The 26,865-nt window shown below is 51.3% G+C and overlaps 1 long non-coding RNA gene across 1 annotated transcript; it reads right to left on the bottom strand.

The window, feature by feature from the left end:
• Positions 1–509: 509 nt before the first annotated feature.
• Positions 510–7,243, bottom strand: LOC142915888 (uncharacterized). Its single transcript, XR_012936144.1, has 3 exons — positions 7,184–7,243; positions 1,485–1,588; positions 510–682 (listed from the first exon to the last, which is right to left on the bottom strand). It is a non-coding gene; the product is annotated as an uncharacterized LOC142915888 (long non-coding RNA).
• Positions 7,244–26,865: the final 19,622 nt, after the last annotated feature.

The raw sequence follows: 26,865 nt of genomic DNA, 5'->3' as shown, positions 1-26,865 counted from the left end.
ACCCTCACCACACTCATCACCACTTCTTTACCACCAACATCACCACCATCACCTCCAATCACCACCCTCAACACCCTCATCACCACCTCTTTACCACCAACATCACCACCACCATCACCTCCAATCACCACCCTCACCACCCTCATCACCACCTCTTTACTACCACTTTACCACCACCATCACCATCATCACCATCATCACCTCCAATCACCACCCTCATCACCACCTCTTTACCACCACCATCACCCTCATCACCTCCAATCACCACCCTCACCACCCTCATCACCACCTCTTTACCACCACCATCATCACCATCACCTCCAATCACCACCCTCATCACCACCTCTTTACCACCACCATCACCACCATCACCTCCAATCACCACCCTCACCACCCTCACCACCACATCTAAACTTTACCACCACCATCACCATCACCACCGCCACCACCAGCGGGCCGAGGGGCACCACCATCACCCCCCCCCTCCCGAATCTCTGGGCACCTCGACGTGGCCCCTCGCCACGAGCACCGCCAAGTTGTTGAGGTGGCCGCAGGAGCAGGCGGCGTGCGCGCTGCTGCTGTTGCTGGGCAGCGGCTCGCAGCCGTGGCTCGACCAGTTGCCCCTCGTGGTGTGGGACGAGTAGCTCCAGAAGGAGCAGCTGGGGCTCAAGTGGGCCAACGTCTGGGGGGGGGGGGGGGCGGTGTACAGGGAGGAGGACGGCACCCAACTTGTCATTCAACGACGACCCCCCGTGCCCCCGGAACGGGGGGGGGGGGCACGGAGGGGGGAGGGCACGGGGTGTGCAGTGCATTGCTCAACAACACGGCACGGAGCGTGCTTGACGGAACATGGAGCGGAGCCCTGTGTTGTGCAGTGCATTGCTCAACAACACGGCACGGAGCGTGCTTGACGGAACATGGAGCGGAGCCCTGTGGTGTGCAGTGCATTGCTGCACAACACGGCACGGAGCGTGATTGACGGAACATGGAGCGTGATTGACGGAACACCGTGACGTGCACCCGGGTGCACGTCACGGTGTTCTCAGCCTTGTCTAGACCACCAGCTCAGAGTGAAGCTGAACGCGGTGGCTGTATCAGGTTTACCATCCCCTATAGTTTAGCCGGCTCAGACAGTTTTTCTTCTCTTTTGATTCACTTTCTCATCATTCACGGAAGGCGTCCGATTTCGATTTGGAGTGGACGAACGGGCTCGCTGACGGACGCCATCCCCGTGACGGAACGACGCCCGGCGGCAGCCGAAGGCGACGGACGAGGCGGGGGGCGAAGACCGCCGAGCAGACGGAGCGGAGGAGACGAGATGGTGGGTGGGGGGGGGGCGTTGCGGGCATTGCGACGGCCGTGACGACGACGACAACTCGATTGGTGTCTCACATGAGGGGAAGGGAGAGGCAGGGAGGGAGGGAGGTGAGGCAGGGAGGAGAGGCAGGGCAGTGAAGGAGGCAGCAGGGGAGTTGACGGCTCACCCATTTCGCGATTCGGTTCACCCAGGCGGAAGTGCAGTTGCTCAAATCGGGCCCTCGGGCAGACCAGGCTCCAGCGACGGCATCGCAGGTGTAGAGCGCCGTGCCTGAAGCGTGCGCGCGCACAGATACAAAGTTCCCCCCGTGCGGCCCTTGACAGACGCCGCTGGGCCGAGTGCCGTTAGCGAACGCCTCTGAGCGACGGCACGGCACACGATGGGGTGGGCGGCCGGTCGCCTTTGCATCTCCGGTGCTGCTGTTTACAAAGCGCGCCGCGTTACCGCCAACAACGTCTGCAGCAGTCCGCCGGGCAAGGCCCACTGAGCTGCACAGCCCCTTTGTTTCAGGAGTCACCTGGCGAACGAATTTGACGGCTCTGGCGAAAGTGGATCACCGCGCGGGAATTTGTAGCGGCGGCCAAACACCCCCAAAACGACGAGTGGCCATTCTCAAATGTGGAGGGGAAAACCGGAGGACCCGGGGAAAAATCCACGCGACCACGGGGAGCGAAACTTGCAAAACTTCAATCCGCAATGCGTCAGCGTTGGGATCGAACCCACGACCACCGGGCGAGGTGGTTAACGTCTAGACCACGGGGGAGAGCCCAGGGTAGGTTCGTATGTTCGGAACCAATATTGGCCACGAGCGGGAATCAAACTCAGTTCAATGGGTTCATAGCCCACCAACACATACGAATATACGATCACGCATACACACACTCTCACACATAATCAATATACAATCACACATACACACACTCTCACACATAATCAATATACAATCACACATACACACACTCTCACACGTAATCAACATACGATCACACATACACACATTCTCACACATAATCAATATGCGATCACACATACACACACTCTCACACATAATCAATATACGATCACACATACACACACTCTCACACATAATCAACATACAATCACACATACACACACTCTCACACGTAATCAACATACAATCACACATACACACACTCTCACACATAATCAATATGCGATCACACATACACACACTCTCACACATAATCAATATACGATCACACATACACACACTCTCACACATAATCAACATACGATCACACATACACACACTCTCACACATAATCAGTATGCAATCACACATACACACACTCTCACACATAATCAATATACGATCACACATACACACACTCTCACACATAATCAATATGTGATCACACATACACACACTCTCACACATAGTCAATATACAATCATACATACACACACTCTCACACGTAATCAATAAACAATCACACATACACACACTCTCACACGTAATCAATATGCGATCACACATACACACACTCTCACACATAATCAACATACAATCACACATACACACACTCTCACACATAATCAACATACAATCACACATACACACACTCTCACACGTAATCAATATGCAATCACACATACACACACTCTCACACGTAATCAATATACAATCACACATACACACACTCTCACACGTAATCAATATGCGATCACACATACACACACTCTCACACATAATCAATATGCAATCACACATACACACACTCTCACACGTAATCAATATGCAATCACACATACACACACTCTCACACATAATCAATATGCAATCACACATACACACACTCTCACACATAATCAATATGCAATCACACATACACACACTCTCACACATGATCAATATGCAATCACGCACATTTACATATAAAAGAAGGCACACACATTTACACGCACAATACGCAATCGTACACATTTGCACATATAGGAAATTCATCGATTTAGTCTGAGTTCACCTAAGGGATGCCCAAGACTCTGGTCAGATATCAATCGCCACCGATGCTGCGGCTGGAAAATCCAATTCAGATCGCCGGGTTCGAAGCGCAGTGCGCCAACAGTGGAGTCGCCGCTCCCCACCTCACGTGATTGATCCACGCACACACACGGCGTGTGCACAAACACCCACACACGCACGCGTTCACACACACACACAAAGATCCCACTGTAGCCTACATAGACCATTGTCTCCCCAGTACACACACACACACAGATCCCTCTGTAGCCTACATAGACCATTGTCTCCCCAGTACACACACACAGATCCCACTGTAGCCTACATAGACCATTGTCTCCCCAGTACACACACACACAAAGATCCCTCTGTAGCCTACATAGACCATTGTCTCCCCAGTACACACACACACAAAGATCCCTCTGTAGCCTACATAGACCATTGTCTCCCTAGTACACACACACAAAGATCCCCCTGTAGCCTACATAGACCATTGTCTCCCTAGTACACACACACACACAGATCCCTCTGTAGCCTACATAGACCATTGTCTCCCTAAGTACACACACACAGATCCCTCTGTAGCCTACATAGACCATTGTCTCCCTAGTACACACACACACAGATCCCTCTGTAGCCTACATAGACCATTGTCTCCCTAGTACACACACACACACAGATCCCTCTGTAGCCTACATAGACCATTGTCTCCCTAGTACACACACACACACAGATCCCTCTGTAGCCTACATAGACCATTGTCTCCCCAGTACACACACACAAAGATCCCTCTGTAGCCTACATAGACCATTGTTTCCCTAGTACACACACACAGATCCCTCTGTAGCCTACATAGACCATTGTCTCCCTAGTACACACACATACAGATCCCTCTGTAGCCTACATAGACCATTGTTTCCCTAGTACACACACACACAGCTCCCTCTGTAGCCTACATAGACCATTGTCTCCCTAGTACACACACCCACACACAGATCCCTCTGTAACCTACATAGACCATTGTCTCCCCAGTACACACACACACACACACAGATCCCTCTGTAGCCTACATACACCATTGTCTCCCTAGAACACACACACAGATCCCTCTGTAGCCTACATAGACCATTGTCTCCCTAGTACACACACACAGATCCCTCTGTAGCCTACATAGACCATTGTCTCCCTAAGTACACACACACAGATCCCTCTGTAGCCTACATAGACCATTGTCTCCCTAGTACACACACACACAGATCCCTCTGTAGCCTACATAGACCATTGTCTCCCTAGTACACACACACACAGATCCCTCTGTAGCCTACATAGACCATTGTCTCCCTAGTACACACACACACACAGATCCCTCTGTAGCCTACATAGACCATTGTCTCCCTAGTACACACACACACACAGATCCCTCTGTAGCCTACATAGACCATTGTCTCCCCAGTACACACACACAAAGATCCCTCTGTAGCCTACATAGACCATTGTTTCCCTAGTACACACACACAGATCCCTCTGTAGCCTACATAGACCATTGTCTCCCTAGTACACACACATACAGATCCCTCTGTAGCCTACATAGACCATTGTTTCCCTAGTACACACACACACAGCTCCCTCTGTAGCCTACATAGACCATTGTCTCCCTAGTACACACACCCACACACAGATCCCTCTGTAACCTACATAGACCATTGTCTCCCCAGTACACACACACACACACAGATCCCTCTGTAGCCTACATACACCATTGTCTCCCTAGAACACACACACAGATCCCTCTGTAGCCTACATAGACCATTGTCTCCCTAGTACACACACACAGATCCCTCTGTAGCCTACATAGACCATTGTCTCCCTAAGTACACACACACAGATCCCTCTGTAGCCTACATAGACCATTGTCTCCCTAGTACACACACACACAGATCCCTCTGTAGCCTACATAGACCATTGTCTCCCTAGTACACACACACACAGATCCATCTGTAGCCTACATAGACCATTGTCTCTCCAGTACACACACACACAGATCCCTCTGTAGCCTACATAGACCATTGTCTCCCTAGTACAACAACAACAACAACCGCCATTCGCCACTAAGTGGCGGTGACGTCACCACGACGCTTGTGCCAGGCTATGTGCACCGTGAGGCCACGTGAAGTGTTGAACGCCCGCTGGCAGGAGGTCACTGGGCAGACCCAGGTGCCACGGGTCGACTGACTGAGATGACTGGCTGATGCACCACCTGTGCCCCCTACTGTGCCAACCTGCTGTGCTTTAGCCACCCGGCGCTCCGCTCGTTGTTGTGAGCGTCGCTCCTCCGCCCTCCGTTGTTGTTGGAGGGCGACTGCCTCCAACTGCCCAGTAGCATCCTTCACGAGCCTCCTCCACAGAGGCCGATCTTGACACCGCTGGTACCAGTCATCAGCAAGTCCACTCAGCTCCACGTCCTCCTGTACCACATCACTCCATCTCTTCTCTAGCCCGTGCCGCGCCCGCTTAGCCCCCTCAATCCGGCCAAACAAAAGCTGTTTCGGCATGCGGTAGCTGGGCATGCGGGCTACATGACCCAGCCATCGCAGCCTTGCCTGCCGGAGGAGCTCACCGATGGGACCCTGCCCAGATCTTTCAAGGATTTGTGAGCTCCTCACACAATCCAGTCTGGTTAAACCCAGGATGGATCGTAGGCAGGCCAGCCTAAATGTTTCTAACCGGCGAAGATGTTCCATTAGGGGGGTCCACGTTTCGCAAGCGTAGAGAAGGGAGGGAATGACCGTGGCCGAGAAGACCTGAAGCTTAGTGCGGAGCGACAGACCAGGTAGCTTCCACACAGCGTTACGCAACCGAAGAAAAGATATTGCCGCTCGACTGATTAGGAGTGAGACCTCTGCTGTTAAACTGGAGCCAGTCATAAGCACACTGCCCAGGTATGGGAAACTCTCCACTCTCTCCACAACTGCCCCATCACCGATTGGGAGTTATGGGGGTGGAGTCTCCGATGGTACAAAATACCCAGGCAGGTGCTTAGTTTTGGTGGGGCTGATGGTAAGGCCCCACCTCTTAGTGGCACGCTCCAGTCTCAGCAGCAGCGTCTCCAACTCCTCCTCTGACTGAGCAGCTATTACCAAATCATCAGCATACACAGATACACACACAGACACACACACACAGATAAATAGAAAGAAAGATGGAGATAGGGAGATGTGAGAGAAACAGACACGCAGATAGAGACACTGATACAGAGGAAGATTTGGGAGACAGAGACACGGAGATAGAGGGAGACGTGAGAGACAGAGACGCAGATAGAGACTCGGAGACAGGGGGAGACAGAGGGAGACGTGAGAGATAGAGACGCAGGTAGAGACCCGGAGACAGAGGGAGACAGAGGGAGACGTGAGAGATAGAGACACAGATAGAGACTCGGACACAGGGGGAGACAGAGGGAGACGTGAGAGACAGAGACGCAGCTAGAGACCAGGAGACAGGGGGAGACAGGGGGAGACAGAGGGAGACGTGAGAGATAGAGACACAGATAGAGACTCGGAGACAGGGGGAGACAGAGGGAGACGTGAGAGACAGAGACGCAGCTAGAGACCCGGAGACAGGGGGAGACAGAGGGAGACGTGAGAGACAGAGACGCAGATAGAGACTCGGACACAGGGGGAGACAGAGGGAGACGTGAGAGACAGAGACGCAGCTAGAGACCTGGAGACAGGGGGAGACAGAGGGAGACGTGAGAGACAGAGACGCAGATAGAGACTCGGAGACAGGGGGAGACAGAGGGAGACGTGAGAGATAGAGACGCAGATAGAGACTCGGAGACAGAGGGAGACAGAGGGAGACGGGCGGAGGCGGAGGGTGGGCGGACTCACCGACGGCACCTGCAGGACAGGGCCTCTCCGCCGTCTTGCCCGGCGGCAGTTGGGGCCACTGGACGGCGTGGGCGAGCGTGGGGGGACAGAATGCGGGCTCGCGGGTGCCGCCCTCGCCGCCGTCAGCGGGCGCCGCGTCTCCCGGTTTCACGTCGGTCGTGTCCTGCGGTGGCGTTAAAGAGTGGAGCGCAGCGTTGCAAGTGTTGAACCTCTTTCGCCAACCGTGCAGAGCCAACCGTGCTAATCGGAGGTGCGGTGCGCCAACCGCCACCGCTCACCACCACTACCATCAGCAACAACAACGCCACCACCACAGTCGCCACTACCACTGCCAACAAATATAAAGATCCCCCACCCCCCCGTATAGCCTTTAACAGACTGTAGGGGCAAGTGCTGTTCGCGAGCAGCTATGAAGGCCGGCACGGCACGCAAGGGGATGGGTGGCCAGCACCATGCCCGACCGCCTGCGGTGATGTTTTTACGCACCGCACCAGCTAATTATTTGAGGCTGAGTCGACCTAGGAGAGGAGTCCCAGGACCGGTTCAGATAATCGTCACCGGTGTTGGCCGTGAGCGGGAATCGAACTCGGGGTCGCCGGGTTCGTAGCGCGGCGTAGCGCTAATCGCCGCACCACCGCTCCCCACCACTATCACCACCACCACCACTACTGCCAACACTCTTGCTGCTACCACCACCATCACCACCACCGTCACCTGCGGCAGTTGCGCAGGGATGGGCGGCACCGTCGCCACGCGGCTCCGCGGAGGACTTGCGGTGCCGCCTCCGCTGGAAGGCCCCGACGTCGAAATCTCGTGCACTGCATTGTGGGAAACGCAAAGAACAAAACGACCGCATTGATGACACGGGCGCGACCGGCTAACATTTACACAGTCGACGGCGGCAAGAGCAGCGACGGCCGGCCGCTCCATTCGACACCGCCTATTGGCACGATCGGCTACGTACGGCGCGGAAAAAGTTCAACGTGCAAACATTCACAACCCAAGCGCAGCGGCGCAGGGCTACCAAACGTCCTGCACTGGCCGAACGTTCCCCGGTTTCAGGAAGGCCATCCCCGGTGTCCCAAAGAGTTCAAAGCTTGAGCCGCTTCAAAGTTTTCTGGCCTCATGCTCGACCCGTGGGGGGGGGGGGGGGGGGGCAGCTGGCGAGCGCAACGTCAGAGACAAAAGCCAAGGAGGAGGCCTCCTCACGCACCTCCGATTAGCGCAGTCGGCCACGCGGGGCGCGAGAGAAAGTTCCAACGTACCGCCCCGATCGCTACCGTCGAACAAAGTCGATCACCGTGTGAAAAACAAGAATAGGCTTGACCCCTTTCTGGCACTAAAACAGGAGGTGTTAAGATGCTCAAACACTAAAACAGACGAAACCTCACACAAGCAATCACGTCCGCAATAACCACGCACATACTTGTGGTGAACTTGCAAACGGAAACATAACGCTCTGGTAGTATGTGATGCACTGTCTTTGAAACGTATTGGCCTGCACCAGAGACAGCCGTCTTAATGGCCCAGTCCCATCAGTGTCTCACCAGAGAATGCCGAAAGGTGACCAGGACAAGGACAACGGCACTATCGGAGCCTTGATAGCTCGGGGGTGAGCAGCTACACCATCGGGAAATATTGTTTTGCCAGTATCAAAAGTATTGAAAGATAAGAATAGGTTTTAGCCCTTTCTGCCAATAACACAGGAGGTTTGATTCAAAGCTTCCGTGACTGCAGGGATTCATATTCTTGGTTCTTTTGGTAAAGTCACCACCATGTAGAAGGGAAACAATAAAATAATAAAAATATAAAACAATAAAATTCTCACGACGTTTCGACTGCAACACAAAGCAATCATCATCAGGTGTGAAAACCACAGCAAGAAAAAAACACAGCAAGAACATTTTCTTGCTCTGGTTTTCACACCTGATGACGATTGCTTGGTGTTGCAGTCGAAACGTCGTGAGAATTGTATTGTTTTTTATATTTTTATAATTTTATTCTTTCCCTTCTACGTGGTGACTTTACCAAAAGAACCAAGAATATGAATCCCTGCAGTCACGAAAGCTTTAAATAAAGCCTCCTGTGTTATTGGCAGAAATGGCTAAAACCTATTCTTATCTTTCAATACTTTTGATACTGGCAAAACAATATTTCCCGATGGTGTTGCTGTTCACCTCCGAGCTATCAACGCTCCGATAGTGCCGTTGTCCTTGTCCTGGTCACCTTTCGGCATTCTCTGGCCAGACACTGATGGGACTGGGCCATAAAGACGGCTGTCTCTGGTGTAGGCCAATACGTTTCAAAGACAGTGCATCACATACTACCGGAGCGTGATGTTTCCGTTTGCAAGTTCACCGCAAGTATGTGCGCGGTTATTGCAGACGTCTGTTGAGTACACGTCAACAACAGACGGAGCGAGTTCAATAAAAATGTCAAACAGACGAGGCGGTGATGGGAGAGCGACTTGAGACCCCTGCGCCGTTTAGTCGATGAGTGCCTCCCGGCGATGGATAACAATCACCCGTGGCAGTCCTCATGCGGCTGTGGGCCTCTGTGAAGCAAAGCCGTAGGGCCATGGATGGGGTCCTACCTCTGGTTTTAAAAGGTCAGTTTGGTACGAGCGGCTGGATTTAATCACTCGCTCTGAATGTAATGACATTGTCCTGTGAGCAAACTTGGCCCCGCCATAGGAAGGTGGAATTCCCACGCTGGCTCAGGGTTGTAAGCGGGAGATGAGAGCCAAATGCCTCGAGACGCTCTTCTTTAGCAGGAAAATCAGTTTTGAGTCGTCGTCGAATGCGACGGCGAGTGTCTGTTGACAACCAACTCCTCAACTTGGGCACCGCAGTGGCATAGATGTTGACTACCTCGCCTGGTGTACAGGAAGTCGTGGGTTCGATCCTGACCCTGATGCCTGCTGCTGTATATTTGGAGTTTGCGTGTCTCTCTCCGTTGTGAGATGTTAACTACCTCGCCTGGTATACAGGATGTCGTGGGTTCGATCCCGAACCTGACGCCTGCTGCTGCTGTATATTTGGAGTTTGCGTGTCTCTCTCTCTCTCCGTGGTGAGATGTTAACCGCCTCGCCTGGTATTCGATGGGTAGGTCGCTATGGTGGGCCAAAGTGTGTCCCCGTACTCCCGCCTCTCAAAGAAGTCTGGCCAGCGTGGAAGAGTAGGCCAAGTACCCTCTCTAGAGCTCACTCGAGTAGAATCCCTTCCACCAGCAGCGGCATGAAGCAAGCAAATTAATTTTTATCGTCACTGTTATTATTATTGTCATAATGCCATCGAACTGCAAGACAAAGAGGACATTTCGATTTAAAGCTTTCATGACTGCAAGGATTCATCTTCTTTGGTTTTTCGGTAAAGTCACGTAGAATGAGAATAAAATAATAAATTGATAAAATAAAATAACACAATAATATTCTCACGACGTTTCGGCCACAACACAAGCGGCCTTCATCAGGTGAAGGGACGAGACTGTCTGGTAGGACAGCGCTGGAGTGAAAAAAAGCCACGTTCAGATCACGACCTTTAAGCTGTGTCAGAAGAAACAAAGCGCCTTGACAAAGGAATTAGCATATAATTTAGCATTGAAATGGCCGAGTGATTAGCTTGTGACTGGTCACAGAAATGGCTATGTTAAAGTTAAAGCATACACATCCGCAGAGGCACCCCTTGACAAAGGAATTAGCATAGAATTTAGCATTGAAATAGCTAAGTTAAAGCATACACATCTGCAGAGGCACCCCTTGACAAAGGATGAGGCATAGAATTTAGCATTGAAATAGCTGAGTGATTAGCTTGTAACTGGTCACAGAAATAGCTATGTTTAAAGTCAGAGCATACACATTCACCGAGGCACCTAGTACAAATCAAACAGGAGAATTTAGCATTGAAATAACTAGGCGAATTTAGCATTGAAATAACTGAGTGATTAGCTAGTGACTGGTCACAGAAATGGCTATGTTGAAGTCAAGGTCTACACATCTGAGCTATTCACAGTAACTGGGTATACAATACAATGTATAATGAATACTACATAGTGAACCAATAAAAAACTAAAATATAAATTACCTTAATGTTATCAATAAACTCTATATTCTCCAATCAGCTAAGCTACCAACAATAAGTCGTTATATATCACAATGCTATATGGCGAAAAAATGGGTGGATTCTTACCCTCAACTTTAGCAACACGGATAGCTACGGGCCCCGTTCAGACGGACGAGTCCATCCAAGGTCGGAACAGAGGAGGGGGAGAGAGACAGCTGCGAGGCGCTATTATACTCCATGTTGTAAACCATACCATTAACCGTGGTGTGAGAGGTATTAAGAGTCAATGCTGGTGAAAGAGCTGCGGTCTGAAGGTCATCGTAAAATACAATTAATTAAGAACGGAAATGGTTTAAAACATCTTTCCAATGGTTACTAAGCCAGAATCCATCTTCTCGGTTGAAATTGTCTCTGTGCTTGTATATGTGAATGGCCTCATGAACGAATCTCTCATGGTAGCCGGTTGGTTTGCAAAGAACCTCCGTCTTGGAGAAGTCAATGTCATGTGAGCCCACTGAATTATAACAGTGATCTGCCACGGCAGAGGAGTTCGTCCTACCGTGTTTCAAGTCTGCTTTATGTTCACGGATGCGGTCCGAGATATGTCGTTTGGTTTCTCCAATGTAGCTACTACCACAGAGGCACTTTAGTTTGTAAACGCCCGGGTACTGTATGTCTGGAACAGCATCTTTTACAGATGGAACTAGATCACGGATTTTATGTATTGTGTTGAATCGGACCTGGATCTTGTGTTTATTCAGGATTTTGGAGATCTTTTTAGTGACCCCTGCAATGTAGGGTAAGGTGATGGTTTTGAGTGGCTCCACAAGAGAATCCTTCTTCATGAATGGAGTGATGGCTTTGCGGATTGTGTAGTCGGAGTAACCATTCACCCTGAGAGCCTGGTGTACGTGCTTGAGTTCATTGGTAATGTGTTCCTGGTCGGAAATGCATTGGGCTCTATGGTATGGAGTCTTGATGAGGGAGTTCTTCTGGGATGGATGGTGGTGGGAATCCGGTTTCAAGAAAGCATCTGTATGGGTGGCTTTCCTGTAGACAGAGTGGCTCATTGAACCATCATGTCTCCTTTTAATTAAGACATCCAAAAAGGGTAGTTTGCCATCTTTTTCGACCTCCATGGTAAATCTGATGGCTGGGTGTATGGAATTGATGTGGTCGCGGAATTGGTCTAGAGCAGGCTGGCCATGTGGCCAGATGACAAAGGTGTCATCCACGTACCTCTTCCATAAGGTCGGGCGTAGAGTGGCAGTCTGGATGGCGTCAGTTTCAATTTTTTCCATGAATACGTTGGCTACAACCGGAGATAGGGGGGGGGGGCCCATTGGGGTGCCCTCATTTTGTTTGTAGAAAGTTTCATTCCAGGTGAAGTATGTGTTGGTTAAGCAATGTCTCACAAGGGGGGGTACACCCACGCACCGAAAAGATAGACGTCAACAAAGTCGTAATTAATCGCAGTAACAGTTCCATTTCTGATGGTCTGAAATCCGTTTTAGCTAAAGGTCTAAACTTTGCTGTCACACCGAGACACTTACCGGTTAATGATATCATTGCCCATGTCGACGTTGCACTCAAGGGCTTGAGTCCCATCGCTGCAGATGTAGCAAGATCTGAAATCGCTGCAACCCTCAAAAACGCTAAGTTGCCACCCAGCAACATCAGCAAAGACGAACGTTTTGAATTATCTCAATTAAAAAGAGGGATGATATTGTCGTCCTCTCAGCCGACAAGGGCAATGCCACTGTCATCATGGACAAAATAGAATATAACAACAAAATTCAAGAACTACTCAACGATGGCAGCTATACAAAAATAAAAAGAGATCCCACCAACAGCCTGGTTACCAAAACGAACAAAATCATCTCTGATTCAACAGCATTAATTGATGAGACCAAACAGTTCTCGTTGAAACCCTCTGCTGCCAGACCACCAAGATTATATGGCCTTCCAAAGATACACAGAGAAGATACACCCCTTCGTCCCATTGTCTCTACTATCAACTCCCCCACCTATAAACTGGCACGTTTTCTTGCTGATATACTGCGACCTTTCACTGGAAAAACCACCTCTGCGGTACTAAATTCTACTCACCTGGTATCGACAATCAAAGGCATTTCCCTGTCTCCAGACGACCTGCTTGTCAGTTTTGATGTGGTGTCCTTGTTCACCAAAGTCCCGGTACCTGACACCATCGCTATCATTGAAGACCTGGTTCATCAAGGACTGCACACTGATGTACCCCCCCTGGTGAGACATTGCTTAACCAACACATACTTCACCTGGAATGGAACTTTCTACAAACAAACTGAGGGCACCCCAATGGGCTCCCCCCTATCTCCGGTTGTAGCCAACGTATTCATGGAAAATTTTGAAACTGACGCCATCCAGACTGCCACTCTACGCCCGACCTTATGGAAGAGGTACGAAGATGACACCTTTGTCATCTGGCCACATGGCCAGCCTGCTCTAGACCAATTCCGCGACCACATCAATTCCATACACCCAGCCATCAGATTTACCATGGAGGTCGAAAAAGATGGCAAACTACCCTTTTTGGATGTCTTAATTAAAAGGAGATATGATGGTTCAATGAGCCACTCTGTCTACAGGAAAGCCACCCATACAGATGCTCACTTGAAACCGGATTCCCACCACCATCCATCCCAGAAGAACTCCCTCATCAAGACTCTATACCATAGAGCCCAATGCATTTCCGACCAGGAACACATTACCAGTGAACTCAAGCACGTACACCAGGCTCTCAGGGCTAATGGTTACTCCGACTACACAATCCGCAAAGCCATCACTCCAGTCATGAAGAAGGATTCTCTTGTGGAGCCACTCAAAACCATCACCTTACCCTACATTGCAGGGGTCACTAAAAAGATCTCCAAAATCCTGAATAAACACAAGATCCAGGTCCGATTCAACACAATACATAAAATCCGTGATCTAGTTCCATCTGTAAAAGATGCTGTTCCAGACATACAGGACCCGGGCGTTTACAAACTAAAGTGCCTCTGTGGTAGTAGCTACATTGGAGAAACCAAACGACATATCTCGGACCGCATCCGTGAACATAAAGCAGACTTGAAACACGGTAGGACGAACTCCTCTGCCGTGGCAGAACACTGTTATAATTCAGTGGGCTCACATGACATTGACTTCTCCAAGACGGAGGTTCTTTGCAAACCAACCGGCTACCATGAGAGATTCGTTCATGAGGCCATTCACATATACAAGCACAGAGACAATTTCAACCGAGAAGATGGATTCTGGCTTAATAACCATTGGAAAGATGTTTTAAACCTTTTCCGTTCTTAATTAATTGTATTTTACGATGACCTTCAGACCGCAGCTCTTTCACCAGCATTGACTCTTAATACCTCTCACACCACGGTTAATGGTATGGTTTACAACATGGAGTATAATAGCGCCTCGTAGCTGTCTCTCTCCCCCTCCTCTGTTCCGACCTTGGATGAACTCGTCCGTCTGAACGGGGCCCGTAGCTATCCGTGTTACTAAAGTTGAGGGTAAGAATCCACCCATTTTTTCGCCATATAGCATTGTGATATATAACGACTTATTGTTGGTAGCTTAGCTGATTGGAGAATATAGAGTTTATTGATAACATTAAGGTAATTTATATTTTAGTTTTTTATTGGTTCACTATATAGTATTCATTATACATTGTATTGTATACCCAGTTACTGTGAATAGCTCAGATGTGTAGACCTTGACTTCAACATAGCCATTTCTGTGACCAGTCACAAGCTAATCACTCGGCCATTTTAATGCTAAATTATATGCTAATTCCTTTGTCAAGGCGCTTTGTTTCTTCTGACACAGCTTAAAGGTCGTGATCTGAACGTGGCTTTTTTTCACTCCAGCGCTGTCCTACCAGACAGTCTCGTCCCTTCACCTGATGAAGGCCGCTTGTGTTGTGGCCGAAACGTCGTGAGAATATTATTGTGTTATTTTATTTTATCAATTTATTATTTTATTCTCATTCTACGTGACTTTACCGAAAGAACCAAAGAAGACAAAGCGGACTTTCAAACTCCAATCCAACCGCTCCCCACCGCCCCACTCTTCCACCCCCCCGCTCCCCCCAACCCACAACCAACCCCACCGACACCCTCCCGCTCACCCGCAGCAGGGTCCCGCGTGCCGAAGCGCAGCGCGTAGCGCAGCGCGTGGTGGTTGTTCCACACGTAGAGGGCGCGGTCGCGCGCGTTGTACTGCACCGACGTGATGAACCGGAACGGGTTGGGGAACGGGACGGAGACGCGAGCGTCCCGCCGCGAGTCGGTGTCGTACACGTAGTCGATGCGGTCGCTCGTCCCCCCACCTCCCCCTCCTCCTCCTCCCACAGCGTCCGCCCCTCCGTCGCCGTCGTCCTCGTAAGTCGAGCGCAGGACGTGGAGGACGCCGCACGCCATGAAGGCGTCGGAGGCCGAGCGCTTGACGTAGGCCGTCTCGAAGGAGGCCTCGACGCGCATCGCGCGCGGATTTAAGCGGCTCACCACCATGCGCCCGTGGTTCTGCTCCGTGGCGTAGACGACCCAGAGGCCGCGCTCGTCGGCCGCCAGGTCGATGTCGGACTTGCCGCCCCAGCGGTAGGGCGAAGTGTCGTGGTAGTTGGCGTTGGGGATGAACGCCTCGCCGCCCTTGACGCGCGTGCGCAGGTCGAACTTGACGACGCTGCGCGTTCGCTCCTGCGACGGCGCGCAGCGTGGGTGGCAGGGAGATGTTAAGTGAGTGAGTGAGTGTGTGGTGAGGTGAGTGAGTGTGTGGTGAGGTGAGTGAGTGTGGTGTGTGTGTGGTGGAGAGGTGAGTGTGGGTGTAAGAGGTGAGTGAGTGAGTGAGTGTGGTGTGTGGTGGAGAGGTGAGTGAGTGAGTGAGTGTGAGAGGTGAGTGAGTGAGTGAGTGTGTGGTGAGTTGGGTGAGTGTGAGTGTGAGAGGTGAGTGTGTGTGTGGTGGAGAGGTGAGTGTGGGTGTAAGAGGTGAGTGAGTGAGTGAGTGTGGTGTGTGGTGGAGAGGTGAGTGAGTGAGTGTGAGAGTTGAGTGAGTGAGTGTGTGGTGAGGTGGGTGAGTGTGAGTGTGAGAGGTGAGTGAGTGTGTGTGTGTGGTGTAGTGGTGGGTGAGTGTGAGAGGTGAGTATGTGTGTGTGGTGGAGAGGTGAGTGAGTGTGGGTGTGAGAGGTGAGTGTGTGTGTGGTCGAGAGGTGGGTGTGTGTGTGGTGGAGAGGTGAGTGAGTGAGTGTGGGTGTGAGAGGTGAGTGTGTGTGGTGGAGAGGTGGGTGAGTGTGGGTGTGAGAGGTGAGTGTGTGTGTGTGGTGGAGAGGTGAGTGAGTGTGGGTGTGAGAGGTGAGTGAGTGAGTGTGTGGTGGAGAGGTGAGTGAGTGTGGGTGTGAGAGGTGAGTGAGTGTGTGTGTGGTGGAGAGGTGGGTGAGTGTGTGTGTGGTGGAGAGGTGGGTGAGTGTGTGTGGTTGTGAGAGGTGAGTGTGTGTGTGTGGTGGAGAGGTGAGTGAGTGTGGGTGTGAGAGGTGAGTGAGTGTGTGTGTGGTGGAGAGGTGGGTGAGTGTGGGTGTGAGAGGTGAGTGTGTGTGTGTGGTGAGGTGAGTGTGAGTGTGTGTGGTGGAGAGGTGGGTGAGTGTGGGTGTGAGGGGTGAGTGAGTGAGTGTGTGGTGGAGAGGTGAGTGAGTGTGGGTGTGAGAGGTGAGTGAGTGTGTGTGTGGTGGAGAGGTGAGTGAGTGTGGGTGTGAGAGGTGAGTGTGGGCGTGTGTGGTGGAGAGGTGGGTGAGTGTGGGTGTGAGGGGTGAGTGAGTGAGTGTGTGGTGGAGAGGTGAGTGAGTGTGGGTGTGAGAGGTGAGTGAGTGCGTGTGTGTGTGTGGGGAGAGGTGAGTGAGTGTGTGTGTGGTGGAGAGGTGAGTGAGTGTGGGTGTGAGAGGTGAGTGTGGGCGTGTGTGGTGGAGAGGTGGGTGAGTGTGGGTGTGAGGGGTGAGTGAGTGTGTGGTGGAGAGGTGAGTGAGTGTGGGTGTGAGTGAGTGCGTGTGTGTGTGTGGGGAGAGGTGAGTGAGTGTGGATGTGTGTGGGGAGAGGTGGGTGAGTGTGTGGGAAGAGGTGAGTGAGTGCATGAGGGAGAGGGAGGGAGGGAGAGGGGGTGGGGAGAGGGAAGGTGAGAGTGAGAGGGGGGGTGAGTGTGTGTGTGTGGTGGAGAGGTGAGTGTGGGTGTGACAGGTGAGTAAGTGAGTGTGTGGGGAGAGGTGAGTGAGTGAGTGTGTGAGGGAGAGGGGGTGGGGAGAGAAAAGGTGAGCGTGAGAGGAGAGTGTGAGTGTGTGTGCATGTATGAGTGGGTGAAGGTGTGACCATGAAAGATCCGGGCGTGGTGGTGGTGGTGTTGGCCACGCCAGCCCCTCGTACGCTGCGCCTGCCCATCAGAGGTGCTGCTCGCTAACAGCGCTTGCCCCAACAGTCTGTTGAAGGCTTTACAGGGGATCTTGGTCTTTGATGAGCACAAGTGAAGTGCGTGGGGGCGCTCCTCACAGTGTGTGAGGGAGAGCGGAGGTGAAGGTACAAAGGTGTTTGAGTGCGAGTGTCTGAGTGTGTGTGTATGTGTGTATGTATGTGTGTGTGCGTGTGTGTGGGAGCGGTAGTGTAGCGGTTAGTGCTACGCTGCGCTACGAACCCGGCGACCCGGGTTCGATTCCCGCTCACGGCCAACACCGTCAGTGACGATTATCTGAACCGGTCTTGGGCCTCCCCTAGGTCGACTCAGCCTCAAATGAGTACCTGGTGCGGTGGACAAAAACATTGCCACTGGGGAGACAAAGGCGGTCGGGCGTGGTGCTGGCCACCCACCCCCTCGTGTACCGTTCCGACCTTCATAGGTGCTCGCTAACAGCACTTGCCCCTACAGTCTGTTAAGGCTATATGGGGGATCTTTATCTTTGTGTGTGTGTATGGCTGCTTTGGGTACGCGGTCCAGACCTCCCCAGAGACCCTGGCTGACAGAGGAGGTGTTCAGGATGGTTGAGAAAAAGCGACAGGCCCACGCTCATCGGCTACAGCATCCCACGTCGGAGAATGAGGAGGCTTACCTCAGCCTTCGCTCGGAGGTTCGGAGAGCCGTGAGGCGCTGCAAGGATGGGTGGTGGTCGCGGGTTGCTGTGGAGATGGAGTCTGCCTCAATGGCCCGCGATCACAAATCTCTATTTAACTCCATCAAAAAAGTAACCTGCAGCGCCACACCTATTACCATCATTAGGGGAAAGAACGGTGATCCGATCTCCGACCCCCAGGAACAGGTTTGCAGATTTGCTTAGCATTTCTGTGAGGTCCTGGGGGAGGGGGAATCCCTCAGCCTGGAAAACATCATGGGACAAAGTGGGGATGACCCTGCTGAGGCTGCGGTGCCTCAAATATTGGAGGAAGAAGTCACCCCCTGTGAGTGGCTGGCTGAGGTGCCATCCATTGAGGAAGTACTGAAGGCGATCCAGAGCCTGAAACCAGGAAAGGCACCGGGCAGAAATGATCTCCCAAGCGAAATGCTGAGGGATTGTGGCGTTTGTGCACAGACTGCCCTACATGACATCATAACAACAGTCTGGACCACTGGATGGGTTCTGCAGGATTGGAAGAAGGGGGACCGCACAGACTGTAACAACTACAGGGGAATCTCAAGGATTATTCAACATCGCCTTGCTAGGCACACTGAGGAGAGGCTGGCGGAGCTCCAATACGGTTTCAGGAAAGGGCGGTCCTGAACAGATGCCATATATTCTGCCCGTGTGCTACAGCAGAAGTGTAGGGAATTCCAACAAGACCTACATCTCTGCTCCATTGACCTGGTCAAGGCCTATGATACCATCAATAGGCCTGGGCTCTGGGTTGTTCTTCGTATTTTCGGAATCCCTGAGCCTCTGCTCATGATCATTAAGGACCTTCATGATACTGAGCGGGCCCGGGTAAAACTATGTGGCCGGGAGTCAGAGCCATTCCCTGTACACCTTGGGGTGCAACAGGGATGTCCTCTGGCTCCAACATTATTTAACATCTATTTCGACCACGTAGTTCGTGAAGCCTTCAGTAGCTGTACCCGAGGAATTTCCATCTGGTACAGGTAGAATGGGAGGCTGATCGATGCCCGGGTGCGGTCAAGGGATGGCTCCCTATTGGTCAACCACGTTATGTATGCGGACGACCTGGTAATAGCAGCTCACTCAGAGGAGAAATTGGAGGTGCTGCTGCTGAAACTTGAGTGTGCCACGGAGTGGTGGGGCCTTACCATCAGCCCCACCAAAACTAAGCACCTGCCTGGGTATTTTATACCATCGGACACTCCACCCCCACAACTCCCAATCGGTGATGGGGCAGTTGTGGAGAGAGTGGAGAGTTTCCCATACCTGGGCAGTGTGCTCATGACAGGCTCCGGTTTAACAGCAGAGGTCTCACTCCGAATCAGTCGAGCGGCATCATCTTTTCATCGTTGCATAAAGCTGTGTGGAAGCTACCTGGTCTGTCACTCCGCAAGAAGCTTCAGGTCTTCTCTGCCACAGTCATTCCCTCCCTTCTCTATGCTTGCGAAACGTGGACACCCCTAATGGAACACCTTCGCCAGTTAGAAACATTTAGGCTGGCCTGCCTACAATCCATCCTGGGTTTAACCAGACTGGATTGTGTGAGGAGTTCACAATTCCTCGAAAGATCTGGACAAAGTCCCATCGGTGAGCTCCTCCGGCAGGCAAGGCTGCGTTGGCTGGGCCATGTAGCCCGCATGCCCAATCACCGCATGCCCAAATCGCTTTTGTTCGGCCGGATCGAGGTGGCTAAACGGGCGCGGCACGGGCTAGAGAAGAGATGGAGTGACGTGGTACAGGAGGATGTGGAGCTGAGTGGACTTGCCAATGACTGGTACCAGCGGTGTCAAGATCGGCCTCTGTGGAGGAGGCTTGTGAAGGATGCTACTGGGCAGTTGTAGGCAGTCACCCTCCAACAACAACAGAGGGTTGAGGAGCGACGCTCACAACAACGAGCGGAGCGCCGGGTGGCTAAAACACAGCAAGTTGGCACAGTAGGGGGCACAGGTGGTGCATCAGCCGGTTATCTCGGTCATCTCAGTCAGTCGACCCATGGCACCTGGGTCTGCCCCGTGACCTCCTGCCAGCGGGCATTCGACACTTCACGTGGCCTCAAGGTGCACATGGCCTGGCACAAGCGTCGTGGTGACGTCACCGCCACTTAGTGGCGAAAGGCGGTTGTTGTTGTATATACAGCTCACAACTGGAGGGCTCTCGCTCCCCAGTTAATGCATTCAGCAACTGCAATGTTTACTGGAGTTCTGAGCTCAGTCTACAAACTATAAAACTATTAACTATTTTTATCTTACAGGTCAGGACCACTGAGCCGGGATAGCTCTTTTTCAGAAGCGACCTGGCCACTAAATGATGGCTCAACGGAGTGGAAATGTACAGCAGCCAAATACTCTTAACGCGTGACGTCGATTCTCAACGTGGAGGGAAAAAAACGGAAGATCCAGAGGAAAAATCCACGAGGAGAACACGCAAACTCCAAATATACAGCAGCAGGCGTCAGGGTCGGGATTGAACCCACGAGCTTATGTATACCAGGCGAGGTCGTAAACATCTCTCCACCATATTCTTGGTTCTTTCGGTAAAGTCACGTAGAAGGGAAACAATAAAATAATAAAAATATCTCTCCACCAGTCATTGCAACAGTCCCTAGCCTGATAAAAGTTTAGTGTCAGCGTATGTGTGGGTGCCCCCACCTGGAAAGAGAAATCAAAGTTCTATCCGGCCCTCTGGCAAAAGCTCTCTCCCCACCGCCGTCCTATACTTCGGGTAATGAACACGATTAATAATTCAACACATTTGGTATTCGCGCCAATCTGAGAACCGCAGGGGCCATCACGAATGAAGGCGCCATTTCACAGACGGGTATACGCTGCCAGTAGGGGGAAGGGGCGACATTGCCAAGTGGTTTCACCCACGGCCTCTTGTATACCAGGCGAGGTAGTGAACATCTCTCCACCGCGCTGCCCCTATGGCCCCTATCGTCATCATCATTATCATCACGGCTCTGTCGTACCAGGCAAGGTCCACCAAGCCATACAGCTCTTTTGCAGAAGCGAGCTGGCCACACAAAATGACAGCTCAACCAAGCGGCTTCTCACGTGGCAAAGTAATAGCGGCCAATTACTCTAAAAGCGTGTGGATTCTAAACGAGGTAGTTAACATCTCTCCACCGGGGCGCCCCGACCGCCCCTACCGCCCCTACCACCCCTACCGCCATCTGCCGTCCATCATCCCACTGGTGCTCACGCGGAAACCCTTCCCCCCCCCCGGCGCCGGGCACCGACCCTGTTGAAGAACACAGCTCCGTCGTACACCACGAAGCCCGTGCCATCGACGCGGTGCGGCAGCTTGTAGTTGGTGAGCGGTCGCCTGGCCAGGATGTCCTGGAGGGAGGCGTACTCCACGAGTCTGTCGGTGCGGAACGGCGTCCACGGCATGACGTACACCTTGTCGGTGGCCTGCAGCGGGTCGCGGCACCACGAGCCGGCCTGCTGCTTCGCCTCCAGGAGGTGCGAAGCCTCGCCAACGAGGAGGACGCTGCCCGGACACGGGAAGACTGCCCAGGGAAAACGAGGGACAGACGAATGAACGAACGGTCGGGTCAGGGATTCGCGGCTGCTCCCTAAGTTGATATTCTATCAACTGAAAACGTTTTTTTTATTCTTGGTTCTTTCGGTAAAGTCACTACCACGTAGAAAGGAAACAATTAAATAATAAAAATCTAAAACAATTACATTCTCACGACGTTTCGACTGCAACACAAGCAATCATCATCAGGTGTGAAAACCACAGCAAGAAAATTTGAAAAAAAAATAACCGCCACTTTTTTCAAATTTTCTTGCTGTGGTTTTCACACCTGATGATGATTGCTTCTTGTGTTGCAGTCGAAACGTCGTGAGAAGTTTATTGTTTTATATTTTTATTATTTTATTGTTTCCCTTCTATGTGGTGACTTTACCGAAAGAACCAAGAATATTAATCCCTGCAGTCACAAAAGCTTTAAATAAAAAAATTAAAACTTTTTTTAATATTTGAGCAGGTAAGGCCCACTGAGCCACGAAACTCTTTCGCCGAAGCAACTTGGCCACACAATTGACAGATCAACGAAAGTTTCTTATCATGTGGAAATGCACAGCAGTGTCCAAATACTCGCAATGCGTGACGTTGATTCTACACGCGGAGGGAGAAACTGGAGGACCCGGCGAGACCTCCACATGACCACAGGGTTAACGTGCAAGCTTCCAAGTATACAAGCCTCAGGGTTGGGATCGAACCCACGACCTCCTGTATACCAGGCGAGGAAGTTGACACCCCGCCACCGTTTGCATGCGTGTACTGATGGGCGTATGTTAACATGGGTGCCGTCTGCATCGCAGCAGAGCCTGATGAAGCCGAATTTGAGCAGGTAAGGCCCACTGAGCCACGAAACTCTTTCGCCGAAGCAACTTGGCCACACAATTGACAGATCAACGAAAGTTTCTAATCATGTGGAAATGCACAGCAGTGTCCAAATACTCGCAATGCGTGACGTTGATTCTACACGCGGAGGGAGAAACTGGAGGACCCGGCGAGAACTCCACATGACCACAGGGTTAACGTGCAAGCTTCCAAGTATACAAGCCTCAGGGTTGGGATCGAACCCACGACCTCCTGTATACCAGGCGAGGAAGTTGACACCCCGCCACCGTTTGCATGCGTGTACTGATGGGCGTATGTTAACATGGGTGCCGTCTGCATCGCAGCAGAGCCTGATGAAGCCGAATGTCCACAGGGAACGATCGCGTTTCTTAAACATGCACATGTGGCATGTGCATCGGGAGCTTAGCGTGTGGCATACATCGACTGATTCATCGTCGCACGTCGGTTACAGTGAGGGAAAAAAAGCATTTGATCCCCTGTTGATTTTGTACGTTTGACCACTGACAAAGAAATGATCAGTCAATAATTTTAATGGTAGGTTTATTTGAACAGTGGGAGACAGAATAACAACAAAATCCAGAAAAACGCATGTCAAAAATGTTATAAATTGATTTGCATTTTAATGAGGGAAATAAGTATTTGACCCCCTCTCAATCAGAAAGATGTCTGGCTCCCAGGTGTCTTTTATACAGGTAACGAGCAGAGATTAGGAGCACACTCTTAAAGGGAGTGCTCCTAATCTCAGCTTGTTACCTGTATAAAAGACACCTGTCCTCAGAAGCAATCAATCAATCAGATTCCAAACTCTCCACCATGGCCAAGACCAAAGAGCTCTCCAAGGATGCCAGGGACAAGATTGTAGACCTACACAAGGCTGGAATGGGCTACAAGACCATTGCCAAGCAACTTGGTGAGAAGGTGACAACAGTTGGTGCGATTATTCGCAAATGGAAGAAACACAAAAGAACTGTCAATCTCCCTCGGTCTGGGGCTCCGTGCAAGATCTCACCTCGTGGAGTTGCAATGATCATGAGAACGGTGAGGATTCAGCCCAGAACTACACGGGAGGATATAGTAATAGGTTTTACCCTTTTTAACTGGCATCAATGATCTCAAGGCAGCTGGGACCATAGTCACCAAGAAAACAATTGGTAACACACTACGCCGTGAAGGACTAAAATCCTGCAGCGCCCGCAAGGTCCCCCTGCTCAAGAAAGCACATATACATGCCCGTGTGAAAGTTTGCCAATGAACATCTGAATGATTCAGAGGACAACTGTGTGAAAGTGTTGTGGTCAGATGAGACCAAAATGGAGCTCTTTGGAATAAACTCAACTCGCCGTGTTTGGAGGAGGAGGAATGCTGCCTATGACCCCAAGAACACCATCCCCACTGTCAAACATGGATGTGGAAACATTATGCTTTGGGGGTGTTTTTCTGCTAAGGGGACAGGACAACTTCACCGCATCAAAGGGACGATGGACGGGGCCATGTACCGTCAAATCTTGGGTGAGAACCTCCTTCCCTCAGCCAGGGCATTGAAAATGGGTCGTGGATGGGAATTCCAGCATGACAATGACCCAAAACACATGGCCAAGGCAACAAAGGAGTGGCTCAAGAAGTTTCCAGACCTTAATTCCATAGAAAATCTGTGAAGGGAGCTGAAGGTTCGAGTTGCCAAACGTCAGCCTCGAAACCTTAATGACTTGGAGAAGATCTGCAAAGAGGAGTGGGACAAAATCCCTCCTGAGATGTGTGCAAACCTGGTGGCCAACTACAAGAAACGTCTGACCTCTGTGATTGCCAACAAGGGTTTTGCCACCAAGTACTAAGTCATGTTTTGCAGAGGGGTCAAATACTCATTTCCCTAGTAAAAATGAAAATCAATTTATAACATTTTTGACATGCGTTTTTCCGGATTTTATTGTTGTTATTCTGTCTCTCACTATTCAAAAAAACCGACCATTAAAATTATAGACTGATCATTTCTTTGTCAGTGGGCAAACGTACAAAATCTGCAGGGGATCAAATACTTTTTTTTCCCTCACTGTAAATACTCGGGTGAAATAAAACCCGTCGTGGACACAGGCAATTCAGCTGTTGCAACAGAAACAGCTGGCATGCAGAGAATTGTGGGGTTTCCCAGGACGCGCCGAGGCTTAGCCTAAACGAATTTCGACTGAAGGTGTTGTTACTGGGATTGCCGCAAAATATTTTTTCGCGATACGCCATCAAATTTCACAACGGGACGATTTCCCAATATTCGTTGAGGCGCTCGTACTTAGCACGGCGTTAGTTCCGGTTGCAATCAATGCAGTCTCCGAGGCTTATGAACGCACGGCGCAGACGGCCACGTCAGAAACGCGGTCGGCAATTACGCGAACCGTGGCAACGACGATGTCACATAGTCGCCACGCCGTCAATGAACCCCGGAAAATTGTTGGGAACCCGTCGGTTCGATTTTATAATAACTTTTGGTGAGCGCACGCGCAGTTGAATTGTTTGGTTTTGACAGCCGTTACCTCAAGCTCGGCGTGGTACGGGCGTGCGTTTGTGCGCTTGTGCGTTTCGTAATCACGCCGAACATCTTCCAGTCCGCAAGGCGGAATGGAAAAGGCACCCGGATTAGTTTGCCTCTGTGGATGTGTAGGTTTTGACTTTAACATAGCCATTCCTGTGACCAGTCACAAGCTAATCACTCAGCTCTTTCAATGCTAAATTCTCCTGTTTGATTTGTACTAGGTGCCTCTGTGGATGTGTAGGCTTTGACTTTAACATAGCTATTTCTATAACCAGTCACAAGCTAATCACTCAGCTATTTCAATGCTAAATTCTCCTGTTTGATTTATACTAGGTGCCTCTGTGGATGTGTAGGTTTTGACTTTAACATTGCCATTCCTGTGACCAGTCACAAGCTAATCCCTCAGCTATTTGATATGTAAACCCCTTTGTCAAGGTGCCTCACTTTAAAAGTCGCTACGAATCTTAACACCGTTCATTGAAGCTCTGTCGTCCCAACAGGTCTGTACCTTTCACCCTGAAGACGGCCCGCTTGCGTTGTGGCCGAAACGTCGTGAGAATTTTATTGTGTTATTTTATTATTTTATTCTCATTCTACGTGGTGACTTTTACCGAAAGAACCAAAGAAGATGATGAATCCTTGCAGTCACGAAAGCTTTAAATCGAAGAAAAAAATGCACCCGGATTAAGTTGCCGATAGCCGCAGCGAGATAGAGTAACGGATGCGGAGTGCCAGGTGCACACAATAAAAAAGTGTATGGGGTCAGTGGTGGACTGCAAGCGATTAGCACGCCGACCTTTGAACCCGGTAACCCCAAACTAAATTCGTGCTTACGTGAGCCCAACAGCAGCGGCGATTATTATTTAAACCCGTCACGGGCCTCCACCCTTTGGTTTGACCGGTGCGGTGTGCAGTAGTAAAACATCGCTGGCAACTGGGGAAGACAAAGGCGGCCGGGCGTGGTGGTGCCGCCCGCCCGCTCCACCCACGCCCCCTCGTGTACGCCGTAGCGGCCTTCACGTCGTGCCGCTCGCTACGAGCACTTGCCCCCCACAGCCTGTTGAAGGCTGTGGGGGGCATCGCGAGGTGTCCCCGTGAACCCCCGGTGACGACGAGCTCGAATATCTCTCTCGCTCGCGGCCAAAATCGGCAACGATTAACCTCGACCGGTACCCGTGCCTGCCCCTAGGTCGACTCGGCATTTAGTTCGTAGCTGGATGCAGTGTACGAACACGGCCGCTGGGGGAGACAAAGGCGGCCGGGCGTGGTGCTGCCCGCTCACCCACGCCCACCACGTGTACCACAGTAGCGGCCTTCACGTGGTGCTGCTCACCCACCACGTGTACCACAGTAGCGGCCTTCACGTGGTGCTGCTGCTGCTGCTGCTCGTGGACGGCGCTCGCCACGGCAGCCTGTCAAAGGGCGTCACGTGGTGGTGGTGATCTTTGTGTGCGTGTGTGTGTACGTGTGTGTGTACGTGCGTGTGTGTGTACGTGTGTGTGTGTACGTGCGTGTGCGTGCGTGTGTGCACACGCGTGTGCGTGTGTATGAGTGGGGAGCGGTAGTG

This window comes from Petromyzon marinus, unplaced genomic scaffold, assembly GCF_048934315.1.
Source record: "Petromyzon marinus isolate PM22_M1 ecotype Great Lakes invasive population unplaced genomic scaffold, UKy_Petmar_22M1.pri1.0 PM_G_Scaffold_36, whole genome shotgun sequence".
Classification (NCBI taxonomy): domain Eukaryota; kingdom Metazoa; phylum Chordata; class Hyperoartia; order Petromyzontiformes; family Petromyzontidae; genus Petromyzon; species Petromyzon marinus.
Note: the sequence above shows the minus strand (reverse complement) of the source record. Positions and strands in the feature narration are given on the sequence as shown.